The sequence below is a fragment of the Tachypleus tridentatus genome, chromosome 9 (assembly GCF_004210375.1).
Source record: "Tachypleus tridentatus isolate NWPU-2018 chromosome 9, ASM421037v1, whole genome shotgun sequence".
NCBI classification, from domain to species: Eukaryota; Metazoa; Arthropoda; class Merostomata; order Xiphosura; family Limulidae; genus Tachypleus; species Tachypleus tridentatus.
The window spans coordinates 158725660-158747549 of NC_134833.1; the positions used below are offsets into that span (position 1 = coordinate 158725660).

Consider the following 21890-nt stretch of genomic DNA (forward strand, 5'->3'; position numbering starts at 1 on the left):
GGATTATTAGCATTTGTTATTTATAATAAAGAAATTAAGGTTTGTTTATTCAAACACTTAAGCGATAAAACATTGAAGATGGCTCCATTCTCCTGTCAAGTTTATTAACGTAGAAAAAGGTACCAAAATACGGAGGTTTGAATCCCAGCCGGTCATAGTTTTTAACTTATTAAAATTACTTAATTAATCAAAAATAATTGGTTGGTTTGACGAGTACAGGTCTACTCACTATTTAAATCACGCCTGTAAATTATATTTTCTACACTGGAATTCACGTTCGCATCAGGGAAATAAACTACCAGTAAAAAGTTGATAAGGAGTTAGGGCTTTTGAAAAATATTTTACTTAAATTATACCAGATGTAGTTTAAAAGTACAATAACTACTGATTTAAATATATATATATATAGATCCTGGAAACGAGAAAAACCAAAAGACAAATATGTTTTCACCAATGTTATTTCGTCACTCTTATATCCAATTGTCTCAAGTACTTTATGTTACCCAGCAAAAATGTATACAAAAACAGTTCTAAGCAATGGGACAAGTTTAACATATATAACTAATAAACTAATAAAAAGGAATTCCAAAAAATTACATCTATAGTAATTATAGAGGGAGTCAATAATATTCTACTTCTTACTAACTATATAGAAAAATTACATCCATAGTAATTATAGAGGGAGTCAATAATATTCTACTTCTTACTAACTATACAGAAAAAGTACATCCATAGTAATTATAGAGGGAGTCAATAATATTCTACTTCTTACTAACTATACAGAAAAATTACATCTGTAGTAATTATAGAGGGAGTCAATAATATTCTACTTCTTACTAACTATACAGAAAAATTACATCCATGGTAATTATAGAAGGAGTCAATAATATTCTACTTTTTATTAACTATACAGAAACTCAAAAATATTTTAATTTTTAATAACTATGTGCACTCAACAATACTCTAATTCTTAATAACTATAGAGAGACTCAAAAATACGCTACTTCCTTACAAATGTCTAAAAACTCAACAATGCTCTATTTCTTAATAATTCTGTAGAGACTCGATAATACTCTACCTCCCCACAACTGAGTAGAGACTAAACAATATCTCATCACAACTGTGTATAGAATCAACAATACATTACTTCTTTATAATTATCTTGAGACTCAACAAAACATTACCTTCCCACAGCTGTGTAGAGACTAAACAATACTTCCTTACAATTCTGTATACTCTCAACAATACTCTTATTTCTTACAACTGTTTATATATTGAACAATACTCTACTTCCTAGTACTGTGTAGAAACTCAGTAATACCCTACTTCATTACATCTGTGTATAGAAAAAACAATATCCTTATTCTTTACAACTGTTTATATATTGAACAATACTCTACTCTCCTAGTACTGAGTAGAAACTCAGTAATACCCTACTTCATTACATCTGTGTATAGAAAAAACAATATCCTTATTCTTTACAACTGTTTATATATTGAGCAATACTCTACTTCCTAGTACTGTGTAGAAACTCAGTAATACCCTACTTCATTACATCTGTGTATAGAAAAAACAATATCCTTATTCTTTACAACTGTTTATATATTGAACAATACTCTACTTCCTAGTACTGAGTAGAAACTCAGAAATACCCTACTTCATTATATCTGTGTATAGAAAAAACAATATCCTTATTCCTTACAACTGTTTATATATTGAAAAATACTCTACTTCCTAGTACTGAGTAGAAACTCAGTAATACCCTTCTTCATTACATCTGTGTATAGAAAAAACAATATCCTTATTCTTTACAACTGTTTATATATTGAACAATACTCTACTTCCTAGTACTGTGTAGAAACTCAGTAATACCCTTCTTCATTACATCTGTGTATAGAAAAAACAATATCCTTATTCTTTACAACTGTTTATATATTGAACAATACTCTACTTCCTAGTACTGTGTAGAAACTCAGTAATACCCTACTTCATTACACCTGAGTATAGAAAAATCAATATCCTTATTCCTTACAACTGTTTATATATTGAGCAATACTCTACTTCCTAGTACTGTGTAGAAACTCAGTAATACCCTACTTCATTACATCTGTGTATAGAAAAAACAATATCCTTATTCTTTACAACTGTTTATATATTGAACAATACTCTACTTCCTAATACTGTGTAGAAACTCAGTAATACCCTACTTCATTACATCTGTGTATAGAAAAAACAATATCCTTATTCTTTACAACTGTTTATATATTGAACAATACTCTACTTCCTAGTACTGTGTAGAAACTCAGTAATACCCTACTTCATTACATCTGTGTATAGAAAAAACAATACTCTTATTCCTTACAACTGTTTATATATTGAACAATACTCTACTTCCTAGTACTGTGTAGAAACTCAGTAATACCCTACTTCATTACATCTGTGTATAGAAAAACAATATCCTTATTCTTTACAACTGTTTATATATTGAACAATACTCTACTTCCTAGTACTGTGTAGAAACTCAGTAATACCCTACTTCATTACATCTGTGTATAGAAAAAACAATACTCTTATTCCTTACAACTGTTTATATATTGAACAATACTCTACTTCCTAGTACTGTGTAGAAACTCAGTAATACCCTACTTCATTACATCTGTGTATAGAAAAAACAATATCCTTATTCTTTACAACTGTTTATATATTGAACAATACTCTACTTCCTAGTACTGTGTAGAAACTCAGTAATACCCTACTTCATTACATCTGTGTATAGAAAACAATACTCTTATTCCTTACAACTGTTTATATATTGAACAATACTCTACTTCCTAGTACTGTGTAGAAACTCAGTAATACCCTACTTCATTACATCTGTGTATAGAAAAACCAATATCCTTATTCCTTACAACTGTTTATATATTGAACAATACTCTACTTCCTAATACTGTGTAGAAACTCAGTAATACCCTACTTCATTACATCTGTGTATAGAAAAAACAATATCCTTATTCTTTACAACTGTTTATATATTGAACAATACTCTACTTCCTAGTACTGTGTAGAAACTCAGTAATACCCTACTTCATTACATCTGTGTATAGAAAAACAATACTCTTATTCCTTACAACTGTTTATATATTGAACAATACTCTACTTCCTAGTACTGTGTAGAAACTCAGTAATACCCTACTTCATTACATCTGTGTATAGAAAAAACAATATCCTTATTCTTTACAACTGTTTATATATTGAGCAATACTCTACTTCCTAGTACTGTGTAGAAACTCAGTTATACCCTACTTCATTACATCTGTGTATAGAAAAAACAATACTCTTATTCCTTACAACTGTTTATATATTGAACAATACTCTACTTCCTAATACTGTGTAGAAACTCAGTAATACCCTACTTCATTACATCTGTGTATAGAAAAAACAATATCCTTATTCTTTACAACTGTTTATATATTGAACAATACTCTACTTCCTAGTACTGTGTAGAAACTCAGTAATACCCTACTTCATTACATCTGTGTATAGAAAAAACAATACTCTTATTCCTTACAACTGTTTATATATTGAGCAATACTCTACTTCCTAGTACTGTGTAGAAACTCAGTAATACCCTACTTCATTACATCTGTGTATAGAAAAACCAATATCCTTATTCTTTACAACTGTTTATATATTGAACAATACTCTACTTCCTAGTACTGTGTAGAAACTCAGTAATACCCTACTTCATTACATCTGTGTATAGAAAAACAATACTCTTATTCCTTACAACTGTTTATATATTGAACAATACTCTACTTCCTAGTACTGTGTAGAAACTCAGTAATACCCTACTTCATTACATCTGTGTATAGAAAAACCAATATCCTTATTCTTTACAACTGTTTATATATTGAACAATACTCTACTTCCTGACAACTGTATATTGACAAAACAACACTCTAATTCCTTTCAATTGTTTATATATTTAACAGCACTATAATTCTTTATAACTGTTTATGTATTCAACAACACTATACTTCCTAACAACAGTGTAAAGAATGAACAATATTTTATTTCCTCACAAATGTATACTCAACAATACTCCACTTCCTAATAACTGTGTATACACAACAAGAATATAATTCCTTACAACTGTTTATATATTCAACAATACTCCTCTTCCTAATTGTGTATAAACATAACAACAATTTCATTCCTTACAACTGTTTATGTATTCAACAACACTACTTCCTTACACCTGTTTATTCAATGGTGCACTAATTCCTTACAACTGTTTGTATATTCCACAACACCTACTTCCTAATACTATGTAGAGACTCAACAATACTCTACTTTTTACACCTGTATATAGACACAACAATACTCTTATTCTTCACAACTGTTTTTATATTCAACAATACTCTAATTCCTTACAACTCTTCATATATTCAACAACACACTACTTCCTAATACTGTGCAGAGACTCAACAATACGTTCTTTACACTTGTGTATAGACTCAACAGTATTCTAATTCCTTACAACTGTTTATATATTTCACAATACTACACTTCATAATAACTGTGAAGAGATTCAACAATATTTTACTTCCTCACAAACGTATGTGGGCTCAACAATACTCCACTTCATAATTGTGTAAAAACATAACAACAATTTGATTCCTTACAACTGTTTATACATTCCACAACACTCTACTTCCTTACACCTGTTTATTCAATGGTACACTAATTTCTTACAACTGTTTATATATTCCACAACACTTTACTTCCTAATACGTGTAGAGACTCAACAATACTCCACTTCCTAATTGTGTATAAACATAACAACAATTTGATTCCTTACAACTGTTTATATATTCCACAACACCTACTTCCTAATAGGTGTAGAGACTCAACAATACTCTACTTTTTACACCTGTGTATAGACTCAACAATATTCGAATTCCTAACAATTGTTCATATATTCAACAATACGCTAATTCCTAACAAGATAGACAAAGCAATACTCTAATTCTTTACAACTCTTTATATATTCAACTACATTCTACTTCCTTACAACTGTTTTTTCAACGGTGTTCAAATTTTTTACAACAGTTTATATAATCAACAACACTCTACTTCTTAATAACTTTGTAGAGACTCAACAATGCTCCACTTCTTTACACTGTTTGGAGACTCAACAATACTCTTATTCCTCACAACTGTTCATATATCCAAGAATACTCTACTTCCTAATAACTGTGGAGAGACTCAACGGTAATCTACTTACTAATACTGTGTAGAGTCTCAATAATACTCTACTTCCTAATACCGTAGAGAGACTCAACAATACTCTAATTCATTACATTTTGTAGAGACTGAATAATACTCTAATTTCTTACAACTGATTACATATTCAACAATACTCTACTTTTTCATAATTGTATAGAGATTCAAAAATACTCTTATTCCTTCGAACTGTTCACATATTTAACAATACTCTATTTTCGAATACTGTGTATAGACAAAACAGTACTTTTATTCCTTATAACTGTTCATATATTCAACAATACTTTACTTCCTAATAACTATTATTATGTATACACTGGTCAATACTTTACTTGGTTATTATTAATGTGTCTACACTAGAAAATTTTCTACTTCGTTATTACTGGAGGATACTCTACTTGGTTACTACTATGTATTCACTGGACGATAATTTACTTCGATACTACTGTCTATACACTGGACGATAGTTTACTTGGTTACTACTTGGTATATAGTGGACGATTCTCTACTTGGTTATTATTAATGTATATACACCAGACGATACTTTATTTGGCTATTACTGTATATACACTGCATGATACTCTACGTGATTGCTACTGTGTATAAACTGGACGATACTCTATGTGGTTACTACTGTGTATAAACTGGACGATAGTCTACGTGGTTGTTACTGTGTATAAACTGGACGATAGTCTACGTGGTTGCTACTGTGTATAAACTGGACGATACTCTATGTGGTTACTACTGTGTATAAACTGGACGATAGTCTACGTGGTTGCTACTGTGTATAAACTGGACGATAGTCTACGTGGTTGTTACTGTGTATAAATTGGACGATAGTCTACGTGGTTGCTACTGTGTATAAACTGGACGATACTCTATGTGGTTACTACTGTGTATAAACTGGACGATAGTCTATGTGTTACTACAGTGTATAAACTGGACGATACTCTATGTGGTTACTACTGTGTATAAACTGGACGATACTCTATGTGTTACTACAGTGTATAAACTGGACGATACTCTATGTGGTTACTACTGTGTATAAACTGGACGATACTTTATGTGGTTACTACTGTGTATAAACTGGACGATAGTCTATGTGTTACTACTGTGTATAAACTAGACGATACTCTACGTGTTTGCTACTGTGTATAAACTGGACGATAGTCTTCGTGGTTGTTACTGTGTATAAACTGGACGATACTTTATGTGGTTACTACTGTGTATAAACTGGACGATAGTCTATGTGTTACTACTGTGTATAAACTGGACGATACTCTATGTGGTTACTACTGTGTATAAACTGGACGATAGTCTACGTGGTTGCTACTGTGCATAAACTGGACGATAGTCTACGTGGTTGCTACTGTGTATAAACTGGACGATAGTCTACGTGATTGCTACTGTGTATAAACTGGACGATAGTCTTCGTGGTTGTTACTGTGTATAAACTGGACGATACTCTATGTGGTTACTACTGTGTATAAACTGGACGATAGTCTACGTGGTTACTACTGTTCATAAACTGGACGATACTCTACTTGATTATTATTACTGAGTATACACTAGACGACACTGTACTTGGTAATTGCTGTGTATACACTACACGATACTCTACTTTGATATTTCTGTGTATATGCTGGACGATATTCTACTTGGTTATAACTGGGCATACATACACTGGACTATACTCAACTTCTTTATTGGTGTGCATACACTGGACTATAATTTACTCCGTTACTACTGTATATACACAGAAATATAATATAATAGGCAATTATTCTGTATACACTGGACGATACTCTTCTTCGTTGTGACTCTGCATAGACGATACTCTACTTGGTTATTACTGTGTGTATGCTGGATGATACTGTACTTGGTTATTACTGTGTATATACTGGACGATACTATACTTTGTTACTACTGTTTATACACTGGACGATACTATACTTTGTTACTACTGTTTATACACTGGACGATACTTTACTTGGTTACTACTGTGTGTATACTGGACGATATTATACTTTGTTACTACTGTTTATACATTGAACGATACTCCACTTGGTCATTACTGTGCATACTCTGGACGATACTTTACTTCGTTATTACTGTGTACACACTGGACGATACTTTACTTTATTATTACTGTGTACACACTGGATGACACTTTACTTTCTTATTACTGTGTATACACTGGATGACACTTTACTTTGTTATTACTGTGTACACGCTGGATGACACTTTACTTTGTTATTACTGTGTACACACTGGATGACACTTTACTTTGTTATTACTGTGTATACACTGGATGACACTTTACTTTATTATTACTGTGTATACACTGGAGGACAATTTACTTTGTTATTACTGTGTACACACTGGATGACACTTTACTTTGTTATTACTGTGTACACGCTGGATGACACTATACTTTGTTATTACTGTGTACACACTGGATGACACTTTACTTTGTTATTACTGTGTACACGCTGGATGACACTTTACTTTGTTATTACTGTAATTATATCCAGTACTGTCTGTTGTATGTTGTATCTATACAAATATAATAGTACTCTCTGTTGTATGTTGTATCAATATAAACGTAGTAGTACTGTCTGTTGTATGTTGTATCTATACAAATATAATAGTACTGTCTGTTGTATGTTGTATCTATACAAATATAATAGTACTGTCTGTTGTACGTTGTATCTATACAAATATAATAGTACTGTCTGTTTTATGTTGTATCTATACAAATATAATAATACTGTCACTTACCAATAACGTTTGTTCCATTATTACTGTGTATAATAATACTGTCACTTACCAATAACGTTTGTTCCATTATTACTGTGTATAATAATACTGTCACCTATCAATAACGTTTGTTCCATTATTACTGTGTATACACTGGAGGACAAGTTACTTTGTTATTACTGTGTACACACTGGATGACACTTTACTTTGTTATTACTGTGTACACGCTAGATGACACTTTACTTTGTTATTACTGTGTACACGCTGGATGACACTTTACTTTGTTATTACTGTGTACACAATGGATGACACTTTACTTTGTTATTATTGTGTACACACTGGATGACAATTTACTTTGTTATTACTGTGTACACACTGGATGACACTTTACTTTGTTATTACTGTGTACACGCTAGATGACACTTTACTTTGTTATTACTGTGTACACACTGGATGACACTTTACTTTGTTATTACTGTGTACACACTGGATGACACTTTACTTTGTTATTACTGTGTACACGCTGGATGACACTTTACTTTGTTATTACTGTGTACACACTGACGATACTTTACTTTATTATTACTGTGTACACACTGGATGAAACTTTACTTTGTTATTACTGTGTACACGCTGGATGACACTTTACTTTGTTATTACTGTGTACACGCTGGATGACACTTTACTTTGTTATTACTGTGTACACACTGGATGACACTTTACTTTGTTATTACTGTGTACACACTGTATGACACTTTACTTTGTTATTACTGTGTACACACTGGATGACACTTTACTTTGTTATTACTGTGTACACTCTGGATGACACTTTACTTTGTTATTACTGTGTACACACTGGATGACACTTTACTTTGTTATTACTGTATACACTCTGGACGATACTTTACTTTGTTATTACTGTGTACACACTGGATGACACTTTATTTTGTTATTACTGTGTACACACTGGTCGACACTCTACTTTGTTATTACTGTGTACACACTGGATGACACTTTACTTTGTTATTACTGTGTACACACTGGTCGACACTCTACTTGTTTACATTGTCTAACCTATCGTTATTTGTATTTTCTCTTCGTCTTACTTTATGAAGCCCCCTCTAGTACAGCGGTAAGTCTTGGACTTCCAACGTTAAAATCAGGGGTTCGATATCCCTCGGTGGGCTCAGCAGATAGCTCGATGTGTCTTTGCTATAAGATAAACATATACTTTATGAAGTGATTGTTTATTTGCGTGTGTTTTTGTGATTCTAGGACTTGTAAACATATTGTAGTTTACCCAAATAACTTCGGACGTTTTGTTATATTTTTATTGTGGGTTCTTCTCGTGAGGATGTCATCAACCTTCGGACGTTTTGTTATATTTTATTGTGGGTTCTTCTTGTGAGGATGTCATCAACCTTAATTTGGAATTTGTTCCTAATTTTTAGCCAAGTTTCTGTTCACAGGTCGCTTTTCTTTAGATTTGTTTGGATATCCATGTTGGAGAAAGAACCAAACCTGTTCGCATGTTCAGTGCTCATTTAATGGCACTGTTGTTTAAAACAGCTATGGTCTTCTCCGTAACATTGGGGCAGTTCTTTAGCTCGTGAACCGGGAGGAACAAAACCCGAATATCGAGAAATGCTCTGTCATTTAACAATTAATTAAACACATTTCTCAAGGATGTTTCATAGTTAGTAATGTTTGTCGTTTCCAAAGACTGACGAATATTTTTTCGTTACATAATTATGTTCCTTACAGTTTTGCGGTTTTAAATTATCCATGAGTCAGGTCGGGCTTGACTTAGTTGTTAACGGGTCTGGTCTCTGAATCGAAGGCCTGGTGATTCGTAACACGTTCTGTGTTGTGAAAGAGACTGTCACGTCCAACACTTCGATCATTTACGAATACTCAAAGTGGTGGGAGCTGTTCACAGCTACAGTTGAAACCTGTGTACAAAATCCTCACTGTTCCACAGTTTGCACAGTTGAAACCTGTGTACAAAATCCTCACTGTTCCACAGTTTATACAATATAAAACTCTGTACGATTTACACATTTAGTAGTGGTATGTTGTATGTTGTATGGATCTCCATCCTAGGAAAGCCTTGTCAAGCGTTTGGTGGGATATTGTTGGTGTTATCCACTTTGAGTTGCTGCTACTCAGTGTAGCGATTACATCAGACTTCTATTGTGAACAGTTAGATTGTTTGAATATTGCACTAAAAGAAAAGAGGCCTACTTTGACCAATCGTAAAGGTGTTTTGTTTATACCAGGATAATGTATGGTCCCATACAGCAAGAATCACATCTGTAAAGATTGAAGAGCTAGACTGGGATAAACTTCCACATCCTTCTTATTCTCCAGACCTTCCCCCATCTGATTATCATGTATTCCAAAGTTTGCAGAACTATCTTGATGGAAAAGAGTTTGGAATACATGAAGATGTTAAAACTACCCTCTCTACATTCTTTTCCTCCAAACCCCAAGAATTTTATAGAAGTGACATTCAGAAGCTTGTGTATAGTTGGCAGAAAGTAATTAATAATAATGGAATAAACGTTATTGGTAAGTGACATACAGAAGCTGGTGAACAGTTGGCAGGAAGTAATTAATCGTAATGGAACAAACGTTATTGGTAAGTGACATTCTGAAGCTGGTGTATAGTTAACAGGACGTTATTAATCATAATGGAACATACGTTATTGGTAAGTGACATTCAGAAGCTGGTGTATAGTTGGCAGGAAGTAATTAATCATAATGGAACATACGTTATTGGTAAGTGACATTTAGAAGCTGGTGTATAGTTAACAGGAAGTTATTAATAATAATGGAACATACGTTATTGGTTAAACGTCAATAAAAAACGTTTGAAATCCTTTTTCTGAACCTAAAATCGGGCATGACTTGAGGAATGACCTTATAGGTTTGCAGAAGCTTAGATAATACCTGGCTTTTATGTACAGACTGAAGCCTAAAAGAAAAAAGATTCAATCTGTGGCATGGCTACGCAGTTTGGAACACGGCCATCACTTCTGTTTTGGAGCTATTGACACATGAATCACACTTTGTGACTTGAAAGGATTCATCGTTGAGCAAGATGACCACAAAACAAGCATCGCCACAGTTTGACCTTCAGTTGAACCTCACTAACAATATGACATCATCGTTTCTGTGTTCAGAAGACAACAAACAGACACAAAGTGAGTAGGCCAAGGAGGCCTTCTAGAAATTTCCAACGCTTAATCATGAGAAAATGTAGCTTTAATCAAGCAAACAAGCAAGTTCACAGTCCGTGCACGGTTATATTTTAATTACTGACCAAACAATAAGCGTTGCCAGCCTCCTGGCTTATTTTTATTTGAATTATGGTTACAGAAAATGGAGAACATTATATTCCTAAAGTCAGTAATAACAAAGTTCTACAGATGATGTATCTGTATATAATAGTACTGTCTGTTGTATGTTGTATCTATACAAATATAATAGTACTGTCTGTTGTATGTTGTATCTATACAAATATAATAGTACTGTCTGTTGTATGTTGTATCTATACAAATATAATAGTACTGTCTGTTGTATGTTGTATCTATACAAATATAATAGTACTGTCTGTTGTATGTTGTATCTATACAAATATAATAGTACTGTCTGTTGTATGTTGTATCTATACAAATATAATAGTACTGTCTGTTGTATGTTGTATCTATACAAATATAATAGTACTGTCTGTTGTATGTTGTATCTATACAAATATAATAGTACTGTCTGTTGTATGTTGTATCTATACAAATATAATAGTACTGTCTGTTGTATGTTGTATCTATACAAATATAATAGTACTGTCTGTTGTATGTTGTATCTATACAAATATAATAGTACTGTCTGTTGTATGTTGTATCTAAATAAATATAATAGTACTGTCTGTTGTATGTTGTATCTATACAAATATAATAGTACTGTCTGTTGTATGTTGTATCTATACAAATATAATAGTACTGTCTGTTGTATGTTGTATCTATACAAATATAATAGTACTGTCTGTTGTATGTTGTATCTAAATAAATATAATAGTACTGTCTGTTGTATGTTGTATCTATACAAATATAATAGTACTGTCTGTTGTATGTTGTATCTATACAAATATAATAGTACTGTCTGTTGTATGTTGTATCTATACAAATATAATAGTACTGTCTGTTGTATGTTGTATCTATACAAATATAATAGTACTGTCTGTTGTATGTTGTATCTATACAAATATAATAGTACTGTCTGTTGTATGTTGTATCTATACAAATATAATAGTACTGTCTGTTGTATGTTGTATCTATACAAATATAATAGTACTGTCTGTTGTATGTTGTATCTAAATAAATATAATAGTACTGTCTGTTGTATGTTGTATCTATACAAATATAATAGTACTGTCTGTTGTATGTTGTATCTATACAAATATAATAGTACTGTCTGTTGTATGTTGTATCTATACAAATATAATAGTACTGTCTGTTGTATGTTGTATCTAAATAAATATAATAGTACTGTCTGTTGTATGTTGTATTTATACAAATATAATAGTACTGTCTGTTGTATGTTGTATCTATATAAATATAATAGTACTGTCTGTTGTATGTTGTATCTATATAAATATAATACTACTATCGTATATCAATGTAACTAATTTGTGGATAACTCTTTACCAAAATTCTTGTGAAGGTTCATTTTGTCCATGTGGGGAGGGGGCATTTACAAATTTTCATTTTGCGTTTTTTACCGATACTCCGTCTCTTGTTGATGAATGTTCACCAAATCTGAAGATTTATTGAGTCGATGGGAGATAGATGGAGATTTCTGTGGTTTGACATTTTATATTTGGTAGTTTGTATGGGCGTTTTAACGTTTTTTATAGTTATATATAAGGGAAGCAACTTTTCATGTTGTAAGAAAACCTTTCATTAGTCAAGACTTTACATAATTTCCCTCCAGGTGGCGGTTACTCCAGTTAGTTATTAATTATATTGTCTGCTTTGCTCTGCCATATCTCACCTGACCTATATAACGTTTTAAGTATGTGTACGCACATCATGTTTGATTTCGTTTCATTTCTCGAAGTAAGAGGAATCATAAAACCGAAAATATATGTATCCGGAAATACAAATTCGATTAATGTCTTCCTGTTACGCTCTTAGTGAGGAGGCGTTGTGAAACCTTATAAGCATAGTAAGTATTGATATGAAAAGCCTAAGGTTAATATAAAACGTAGGATCACCTAGCTTAGAGTCAAGTGAATCAAATGTATTATGAACGCAGAAATATCGACTCAATTTCAAACGTAAATAGCGTTTTAATGTTTTCTGATATGTCACCAACGTTTTTAATGTAAACAAACCTTTTTAATAAACAGAGATCCTAAACTGAAAAAATCAAGAAATGTTTATCCAGTTTTGTATGTACGTTTCACTTTGTATTTTCAGTACCAAGACTAACAACAATATCACGTTTTATTTTGGTCAGGTGGTTAAGGAGTTCGACTCGTAACGTGAGGGTCGCGGGTTCGAATCCCCGTCGCATCAAACATCCTCGCCCTTTCAGCCATGGGAGCGTTATAATGTTACGGTCAATCCTACTATTCGTTGGTAAAAGAGTAGTCCAAGAGTTGGCGTTGAGTGGTGATGAGTAGTTGCCTTCCCTCTAGTCTTACACTGCTAAATTATGGACGGCTAGCGCAGATAGCCTTAGTGTAGCTTTGCGCAATATTAAAAAAAAATGTTGTATTTTTTTGCTAAGCAACGTAACGTAAAAGCCATTGTTGGAAAGTAGTGTTACTCAAACACACTAGCTTTTCTATATATTAGAAAATGCTAATTTAACTGACATGTAAAAATAACGCTCTATAAAAACAAATCTTTGTACTGTCACTTATTGTTTGTATTTTAATGAATACTCTTGAAGAAGCTATAAAGCAAAACGTTGAGTGTTCAATTAAATAAAAACAAAACATTTTGGTGTTATTAGGTCGTTAATTTCGAACAGGGGCGTAGATCCTGGGGGGATGGGGTATACATCCCCCCTTCATTTTAGGTGGGGCATACAATCATCCCCCCCCTACAGTTTGGTATATTTAATTGTTTTATTGCATCACAGGCCTACAAATTGTGTGTTTGTTCTTGTGATTCTCGTGTTCTTACCAATCGAATTACATAATTAGGCCTAGATGTAGGCTTTTACAGCAGCCGAAATGTACATCTTTAATATAGGCGTGCTTCTAAGCTTTTCGATCTAAGCGATAGTTCGTAAGTATCAGTCAGTAGGCCTAAGTATACATGCAAGTATCGTGGCAACAAAATTACTCTGTGACCACATGTTTACAGCTTTCAGATTCACGTAATCAGAAATTACCAATTTGCAAATTGAACAGTAGCCATAAGTGGTTGCACAAATCATCCCCCCATCGGGTGTAAAACAATCTACGTCCTGATTTCAAATATTAATGTTTTCTGTACACCAATACCCACAACAGAAACTAAACAATACGCAACGAATTCAGTTCATAAATGATATTAATTTTCATTTGTTCACAAAAGAATTTACCGACATTTGTGTGTGTTTTTCTTATAGCAAAGCCACATCGGTCTATCTGCTGAGCCAACCAAGGGGAAACGAACCCGTGATTTTAGCATTGTAAATCCGTAGACATACCGCTGTACTGGAGAATGGGAGCTACCGGTATTTGACTGTCTCGACTACACTATTCTGTTTCTTTATCGGTCAATTTTGATTTTGTAAAATGTGAGGTTATGGTATACCATGGGGTGGGGTTGGTAGTACTTTCCCCGTTATTTTAGACAAGCTATACGCTACTTACTAATAACAGTTAATGTTTTGTGAATGTAGTTGTGGTAATACAAAAATATACTTTAACGTTTCAACATTTTCATTTAAACGTGCTCCTTACATAAATACTTTTTTACATACACACACATATATATACCGTTTTCCTTACGTTTTTAAATAGCCTGGTGGTTAAGGCATTCGTCTTGTTATCTGAGAGTCACTAGTTCGAATTCCGTTACAGACCATGTTCGCCTTTTCAGTCGCGGGAGCGATATAATGTGACAATCAAACGTCGGTTTTGTTAGTAAAAGAGTGGTTCAAGAGTTAGCGGTAGGTGGTGTTGAATAGCTGTCTTCCCTCTAGTCTATTACTTCTGAACTAAAGTCGATTAACATACGTGTTCTCTTAGGTAGTTTTGCATTGTATTCAACAAACAAATTTCTTTGGCTATCAGCAGTTGAAAGGTAGATCTCTCTGTAAAAAGAAACCAAAACTATGACTTTCTAGGAAGTCGAGTAGCCCACACAGCCAGCTTAGTTGCCGTATGAACCTTGCACAAGTGTCCAGAGTTCTGTACAACACATGTAAACAAGATGTTACAAAACGTCGTACATGTGCCACGTACGCCAGTGAACTTCAACCACTCGGTATTAAGGACGGGTGATTTTGGTAATTAACAAGGTATGTTTTTGCTCTATGAAATTTTCGTAGCACAAAACTATCACTCAAAGGGCTATCTTATTATAGACGTCTTTAATTTTGAACCCCTCGACTAGAGGAAAGGCAGCTACCCAACAGCACTCACCGCCAACTCTTGTGGTACTATTGTTTGACTGAGTAGTAACATTTGACCTTCATTCTCAGAGCGCACCCAAGCAACGGGCCACGAAAAACGAACTCTCGGATTCACGGGCTAAACAGACCGTCCAAATTAAAGCTGAGACATTCAAATGTAAGGACGACTGCCTTACTCAAAATGTTTGTGTTGATTTTCATATGGTTTCACCAGTGCACCTGACATGAATAGAGTGTTTGTGTGAAAGATAAAAACTTGTGAATTAATGTCGATAACTGACGCCAGAGGAAGCTGGTATGTAAAAATACTGTAACCTGCGGTAAGATCATGAAATAAAAGCTGTTAAGCTGTTCTAACGTTCAGGGAATGCGCATAGGTCAGCCAAACCATCCCCCCCCCCCCACACACACACACGTACACAATAACTCTATGCACACTGACTCGCTGATTTTGGTCAGTGTAATACGAGTGATTTATATATATATATATGCGTGTGTGGGTGTAAGTTTAACGTTCGCTTCACCCAACACCTAAGTGATTTTCCTAATGCACACTAACAAGAGGAAACCTCTCACTCTAATGACCAGTTTGGGATACTTAAAAACCTCAAATAAAAGAGCAAATGTTACTTGCTTTGTATAAATGGTTCATAAGAACCACTTACAATTACTTATTTCCATTTGATATACATTTCTCATCTGATGCTTGCTGCTAATTCTACTTGATATTTCGTTCTGAAATCACTTGACCCTAACGAGGTATTTTCAACTGACCACCACTTGACACTAGTATTAATACCTAATACTGTAACTGTTTCATACCTAATACTGTAACCTATTCGGACTAAATGATGTAACTGATTAACACTTCATACTTTAAGTGGTTTTTAATTTATATTTTCCACTGATTCGAATCTGATAAAATCATTTTGATGCTTGGTATTAATTCTCGCCTGATGTGCAATCGTTATGTGCTGTTACCTCTCTTTTGCTCACCTTTTAAAGTGTGTAGGAAGAGAAGTGACTCAGTTCTTGATACGTGTAAAGTAATGAGTCATTTCCCTTCCTACACACTTTATAAGGTGAGTAAAAGAGGGGTAATAGTACATAACAATTACAGATCAGGCGAGAATTAATACCAAGCATCAAAATGATTTTATCAGATTCGAATCACAGAGTACAGTAGCCCTTTGTGTAGCTTTGTGCCTAATAAGAAATAACAATAACCTAAACCATTATATACACACTTAAAAAATAACAGTTGCCTATAACGTGATTACGTTTTAACAGTTTTTTTTTTAAGTGTACCAAACATGCTCGCCCTTTCAGCTGTGGGGGCGTTATAATGTGACGGTCAATCCCACTATTCGTTGGTAAAAGAGTAGCCCAAGAGTTGGCGGCTGGTGGTGATGACTAGCTAGCGCGGATAGCCCTCGTGTAGCTTTGCGTGAAATTCAAACCAAACTGTTACTTAGCCGATGTTAAACAACTGCCCGGTAGATTCACGTGTTAATCATAAAGGTAAATTACAATAAATAGTGTGTAGCCTTTAGTGAATATTTCTATTGTTCCGTATTTTTCTCACAATATAGAGGAACACTTGACACAATTAAACAACTAAATACTATCATACGTCAGAACTGGGATCTCGATTCCCTTACGCTGAACATGAACAGTGCTTTCTCAGCAAGTTGGTATAATTTATCATTTGTACTCAACCTTTAAAAAGTACTTTATCAGTAGGCTTGTCTGAGATACTACTTGTAATTAATCCCTAAGGAGTGCTTTATCGGCAGGTTGGTAAGGAATACCATTTGTAACAAACTCTTAACGAGTGCTTTATCACCAAGATGGTACGAGATACCACTTGTTATCAACCCTTTATGACTGCTTTATCGACAGGTTGGTACGAGATACCACTTGTAATCAACCCTTTATGACTGCTTTATCGACAGGTTGGTACGAGATACCACTTGTAATCAACCCTTTATGACTGCTTTATCGACAGGTTGGTACGAGATACCACTTGTAATCAACCCTTTATGAATGCTTTATCGACAGGTTGGTACGAGATACCACTTGTAATCAACCATTTATGACTGCTTTATCGACAGGTTGGTACGAGATACCACTTGTAATCAACCCTTTATGAATGCTTTACCGACAGGTTGGTACGAGATACCACTTGTAATCAAACCTTTATGACTGCTTTATCGACAGATTTGTACGAGATATCACTTGTAATCAACCCTTTATGACTGCTTTATTGAGAGGTTTGAACGAGATACTATCTGTAACTAACCTAAAGGAGTGGTTTATCGACAGGACGGTATGAGATACTACTTATAATCAACTCTGAGGGAGTTAAGTTGTAGTGAAAAAGTAAAGTTTGAGCTATATCTAACCTTTATCGAATCTAACATTTTGAATTTCCAAGTCAAGATGAAGTGAAAGAACAAGTTTCAGCTACATCTAACCTGTACGAAATCGGACATTTTGAATTTAAAATTAAGTTGAAGTAAAGAAATGAAGTTTGAGTTGCATGTAATTTATACCAAATCTGACCTTTCGAATTTTCAACCTATTATGTTTGCAAATAAATGATTGGTTTTGATGACTGGCTGAAATAAAGTAGCATTAATCAAACTTGACATCAATCCAGGGCCGAATTATTTATTAGGCACAATAGGCACAGTGCATAGTGCCTACGAAAACTATGGATCCATAAAAAGCTTCCTTACAAGTTAATCTTTGGTTTAACTTATATGGCTGGTGAGGCCTACAAAGGGAAGGTGCCTAAGCCTTATGATCGTCTTGGTCTGATACTGCACCAATCATATAAGATGCGTTAGTTTTACGAAGTTTCAAAGATACTAAACTCCACCCTGTCATAATATAATTAGTAGTAACTGTTTTGTTTTTTTTTCAGATAAAATTTATTAAAACGTTTTCAGAAACTTAAAATATTTTCTCTCTCTCTTGTGCTACATTAAAATGACGATAGCGCTATTTTGAAAATAGCACTATGTAACTGTTATGTATTTATAAAAACAATGGCGCATACAGAATGAGGCTTATGGGGCCTAACCCCCCATTTTACCAGAATAGAAAATAAATCCTTATAGAAACTTTGTTAATCTGTTTTAGAGGACCTAGAACAAGTGGCATGTCTACCAGAGGGAAGCGGAGGCCAGCAGACCTTCATTGGAAGGTTCTTCCTCAACGTCATCGCCTTTCTGTCTGAGATATTTCGATTTAATTTTTCAAGATTTTAAAATGTAAAATGGAACGGTGTATTTTCCAACTTATAATAATATGTGCAATTAATTAATAATTAGAAGTATTATAACAACTTGGTCACTACGTATCAATAACCTCTCATAAAAGTACAATTAATGTGGACCGAAAAGTTGCTACATGGAGTACGTAGAGCGTACCATTAGGTGTCGCTGCACAAGTGAAAAACAACAACAACAACAAAAAAAAACATTAACTGTCAAGACTTCAGAAAATTAAATAACACCAGCGAAAATTAAACTCAAATTAAAATCTTTAAAAACTCGTCCATCAGTAATTCAATGCTTAGCCTTAACCAGTACCCTGCCACGTTGCTTCCTATATTTTTGTTACTATTGCGAATTATTATAGAAATATTTAGAAAACAAGTTGCTGATTTTGTTTTTTTTTTAAATAAAATTTTCGCAATTTTTCGTACATTTTGTACATATATAATGAAAAATTGGTTGTTGTTTTGTGTTGTTGTTTTTTTTTACATAGAAAAGTCAAACATATTTGTAATGACAAGAAACTTTTATTAATAATAATACTGTTAATACCCATTCCAGCCGTCCTGAGATACACAGTAATACATATTGCTGACATCACGATCACACGAGCCCAAGTGGCTTGACCGAAGTCCCAAGTCCGGCTGTAACATGACCCCAATAAATGGAAACGAATTTTTCGCGCTCATCTTTCGAGATGTCAGAGTGTATTACACGTCATTACAAACATGAAAATATGCTTCTCACTTTCTGGATTAAATAGTTCCGTGATAAATACGAAGGTTTTCCTCAACACATGTTTTAAGGTCACTGACTACCAGTTGCGTGTTACACCCGAGAGTGACCTGAGATAGAAATCCTCAAATGAAGAGCTCTGCCCCCAGCAGTCGCCCAAATTTCAAACGTCATTATTTCGCCCATAAAGATATTTAAATTCTATAAATTATGACTCCTGGCATAATAGTTTATTTTTCTGACCCACAGCAGCATGTCTATGGACTTACAACACTAGAAACTGGGTTTCGATACCCGGGGTGGAGAGTTCAGGTGACTCTTTGTGTAGCTGTGTACTTAATTACAAACGAACACTGTGACCCCTTGTACTATAAATAAAAAATCCCAGAGCTGCAACTGTCAACTGCAGTTTCAGGTTTAAACAAAAATTGAATATAGGTTTGTTTTTGGGTTTTTTTCTCAGAACCACATAACTTTCTTGCTATAGAACAGAAAATAAATAAAACTAAAAGGTTTTTTTTTTGTTTCAATTAAAATATTTCGACTTTAGTTCCCCCATCATAAATCAAGACCAAAAATGGAGGTGGAGACATCAGTGTAATTTTATCGTTTAATGGTTAACAATTTCTTTATTTCATCATGATTTGATTTTTTCATCCTCATATGAAACTTTCCAGACAATCTAACAGTATATTTTATGTACCCTCATACGTTTTTAGTAAACATTTATTTTTATTATTACTCTTCTACCCTCCCCAAAGAGGCTTAGCGACAAATCTGTACGTTTATAACACTTAAAGTCAATCTTCCAAGCCCACAGGAAACAAAGGACAGATATCCCCTTGTGTAGCTTTTGACTTAGCAACGAACACGTGAATTAAAAACCTTTTATTTTTCTGGTATTCGTAGGTTCGTTTCTAAGCAACTAATAACCTTTACTCAACATTGCTTTATCGACTTCCAGTACAAACTTGTCTCGACATTGGACAAAATGGTGTACCATCAAGAATCTATTAGTTCGAGACTAAATATCTGCAACTTGGTTTTTACTTGTGGTACTCAGTGTAATATACAGTGTCTTAAAAATAGACTGGTAGATACCGTGAGATGTTGACTTGTTGTTATTCACGTAACGTTTCGATGTCCCGGTGTGCCTCATGTGATCCATTTTTGAAAATTAAATAATATTTCAACTAGTGCTACTTACAGTAACAAACAATACTTTTAATTAACAAGCCGACTACTTCAGCCTTTTCACCTTTAGCTGTCCTTGATACGAAGCGTTACAGCCCTTTCCAACCGCCTGGACCAATAATATTCCTTTTAAGTTGAGATACACAATTTACGTCAATACAAAAAATATATATTTAATTTGCCACGTGGCGAACATTTCTTTCTGGAAGCATTAACTTCGATTGTGTAATGTCCAGCCCTTGGTAAGAGCTTACAACAGAGATCGCACGCTGTTCTCAACAAAAATTAGGTCATCAAGTATCTTTACGTTCAAAGTCTTGTTATTTCAGCAGTTTTGTTCTAATGTCTCAGTGGTAAATAACATTCGGTGTTTCAACACTAGGCGGACGTTATATATCATTTCAGGCACTTGTATATGGAAATAAACAACACATCGAAACCACTGACTACTCGTTCAGTAATTATTACTTCGTATCTTCTCGTCTGCATTCATTGGCTCGTGCATCAATGTAACCATGGGAACAAACTATTCAGTAGTAGGTGACTTTTAAAAGAAGTTTTCTTTTATATATTTGTTCAAAGTATTAAAGAGCAGCAAGCATACAATGTTATTGGGTAGATAGATATATGGTACTGATACCTAACCACACGGTTATCAACAGCTAAGGTACCTAACCACCAAACCACACGGTTATCAACAGCTAAGGTACCTAACCACCAAACCACACGGTTATCAACAGCTAAGATATCTAACCACCAAGCCACACGGTTATCAACAGCTAAGGTACCTAACCTCCAAACCACACGGTTATCAACAGCGAAGATATCTAACCCCCAAACCACACGGTTATCAACAGCTAAGGTACCTAACCATTAAACCACACGGTTATCAACAACTAAGGTACCTAACCACCAAACCACACGGTTATCAACAGCTAAGGTACCTAACCACCAAACCACACGGTTATCAACAGCTAAGATACCTAACCACCAAGC

At 34.0% G+C, this 21890-nt stretch overlaps 1 long non-coding RNA gene across 1 annotated transcript; it reads left to right on the top strand.

The window, feature by feature from the left end:
* The first annotated feature begins 15198 nt into the window (after positions 1-15198).
* On the top strand, positions 15199-21861 carry LOC143226786 (uncharacterized). The gene is made up of 2 exons (XR_013014737.1): positions 15199-15567; positions 18829-21861. It is a non-coding gene; the product is annotated as an uncharacterized LOC143226786 (long non-coding RNA).
* The last annotated feature ends 29 nt before the right edge of the window (positions 21862-21890 follow it).